Below are 2,672 nucleotides of genomic sequence, written 5' to 3' on the forward strand. Positions count from 1 at the left end.
GAAAGTAAAGTAAGAAGAAGATAGTAAACATGAAACACAGAAAGTCAAAGAAGCAGTGCTTAGAATTAAGATACAAGACAAAAAATAGCACAAAAGTTGAGAGGGTAGTAAATGGAGCTAAAGTATTTCAAGATCATTATAATGTCAAGAAAATGGATAAAAGAATCAAGCAATATTAGTTTTGGATAATTTAAAGATGCACCTTGTATTATTCAAGATAACCACTGAAAAAATAGTAATTTTATAGCTACCAAACTGATGTTGATTGGGGGGAGGAGGGCAAAGATAGGATATTAAGAAAAATCTACCAAAAAAAACAAGGCGAGAAAGAAGGAAAACAGCATAAAGAAAGTTAGGAGAGAGACAGAGAGTCAAAAAGACAGAGAAAGAGTCAGAGAGACAGGTTGTTGTTAAGCGGTATTCTTCGTTCCATTGGTTGTCCTTACTCTTTCACTGCTAAGGTTTGATCGGAATTAGCTGCCGGGGTCTCGGCAGGTTAATTGAAAAGTTAATTGAAGATGAATATAAAATAGGAGGTTTAAACCCAAAATATCAGTAATTACATGCTCCTATTAAAAGACAAAAGTGGTCATATTGAACTTGTAAAATTTACTATTTGCTGATTATAAATAATACATCTCAAAATAAGGAACAAAAAGTTGAAAATTAAAGGGTGGAAAAGATAGAAATTGCAATCTTTTTTATTTTAATTGTTTATCTTTATTACTGTTGCACCATTTACACAATTACATATAATTTCAATGCAACTGTTGTACACTTTTTTTTGTTTTTTTATTTTTTTTCCATTTTTTAATGAGTGGTGTGTTGGAGTTTGTGACAGGATGGAAGAGAAAACTGGAACTGCGATGAATGCAGACTTTTTTTTTTTCATTTCCACTGACCAGTAAACAGAACTACAGGTGCACCCAACCATGGACATACATTTACTGATCATGAGAAACCTAGGGAGGCTAAGTAGGATGAAAGAATGTTTGTTACTCCCAAAAAGACCTGGGGAGGAAGAATGGAGTATTGGCATCAAGATACATGTGAACAGACTAAGCAGGCTGTCTGAAAGTTGGCATTCATCCACAATATTAAAAAAATTTCAAAATAAGAAAGCTGTAAATGAAAAAGAAAATGCTGGTTTCATGAACATCCAATTGCCTCGGCACAGGCCCTGTGGGCAGAATCAAACGCATCACTCCCAACTCCCCTTGCAGAAGACAAGATGTTCGGATCTTAGTGGTGGAGTGCATGTAACAGCAGTTCAGGTACAAAAGATGTACTGTACTTTCAGACATTGATCTTTAAAATCCAGGACTGATTGGTAGAGTTGACTGAAAGTATATTAGGTATTTACCCACAAAAATACTATTTGAATTCTCCCAACACCCTCCCTCCCTTGATAGGACCACATGCTTGTTCTTGGGCAATACATACCATTATTTCCAATTTGAAACAAGTTAGTATAGGAGAGAGACAGAGAGTCAAAAAGACAGAGAAAGAGTCAGAGAGACAGGTTGTTGTTAAGCGGTATTCTTCGTTCCATTGGTTGTCCTTACTCTTTCACTGCTAAGGTTTGATCGGAATTAGCTGCCGGGGTCTCGGCAGGTTTGACCTCGTCTGTGGGGGCTGCAGGGGCTTGGCCTTGGGCATGGAACTGGGTGCTTCCTTGGCTGCCAGGGTCTCCATGGAGGATGGGGCAGCCTCAGTGTTGCCGGGTTTTGAGTCAGAAGATGGGGCCCCGTCACTTTTTTTCTCCTGCGCGGCAGGAGCTGCAGAAGCCTGAGGCTTTGTGGGTTCCTCTCCCTTCTTGCTCTTGTCATCCTTGGTGGGGGCCAAGGGCTCCGCAGTCTAGGTCTCCGAAGCTTTGGGTGCGTTGCCACTTGCAGCTGGCCGGAGGCAGTCGCCGGGTCCTGCTCAGCATCCTTTGGGGGCCCCAGCTTCCACTCAGCTCCTTCCATCTGCTCCGTCTCTGCCTTCAGAGTGTCTTCCTTGGCCGCCTCTTTGTCTTTCTCACCTTCCTTGTCTTCAGGCATGTTGGCAGCATACTAGGCATCCTTCTCCAGCTTCTCCTCCTTGTCCTCCTTCACCTCTGGGGTCTCTGCAGCACCCTGGGTCTCATTGTCCTTCGGGGTTTCCTCCTCTTCTGTCCCAGCTCCTTTGGCCTTCTTGTCTTTGTCCTTGGCCCTCTCATCATTCACATTGTACCCCTTCTTCTTGCTCAACTTGTCTCCCATCTTGGAGTTCGGGTCTGGGTGCCTGTGCTGCTCTGGGTCGCTGGCAGAGGCTCTCTCCGTGGCTCTATGGTGGAGACTGGAGCTGGGAGTGAGTTGGAGTTCTGCCGCAGTCGTGGTCTCCACAGACACTACTGCTGCCCACACTTGCAATCTTAATGATTGTTTAATACAAAAAAGCTAATTAAACTATACTAGTATCAAAATAGATAAAACACATAACTAGAGACAAAGAGGGAAACATAAGAAAGGGTCAACCATTTTAATCCTTTCTTAATTTGTGTTTACCTAATATCACAATCTCAAAATATAGAAATAAAATATAGAACTACAAGAAGAAATAGAAAAGCCAATAATCATAGTGGAAAACACAATCACAATTTTCTCAGTAAATGATAGAAGTAGAGAAAAGATCAGTAAACATTTGGAAGA

The 2,672-nt window shown here is 41.5% G+C and overlaps 1 pseudogene; it reads right to left on the bottom strand.

Moving 5' to 3' along the window:
- Window positions 1-1,561: 1,561 nt before the first annotated feature.
- On the bottom strand, window positions 1,562-2,243 carry LOC103087540 (brain acid soluble protein 1 pseudogene; annotated as a pseudogene).
- Between the last annotated feature and the right edge of the window lie 429 nt (window positions 2,244-2,672).

The sequence above is a fragment of the Lipotes vexillifer genome, unplaced genomic scaffold (genome assembly GCF_000442215.2).
Source record: "Lipotes vexillifer unplaced genomic scaffold, Lipotes_vexillifer_v1.1 scaffold1358, whole genome shotgun sequence".
Taxonomy (NCBI): Eukaryota; Metazoa; Chordata; class Mammalia; order Artiodactyla; family Lipotidae; genus Lipotes; species Lipotes vexillifer.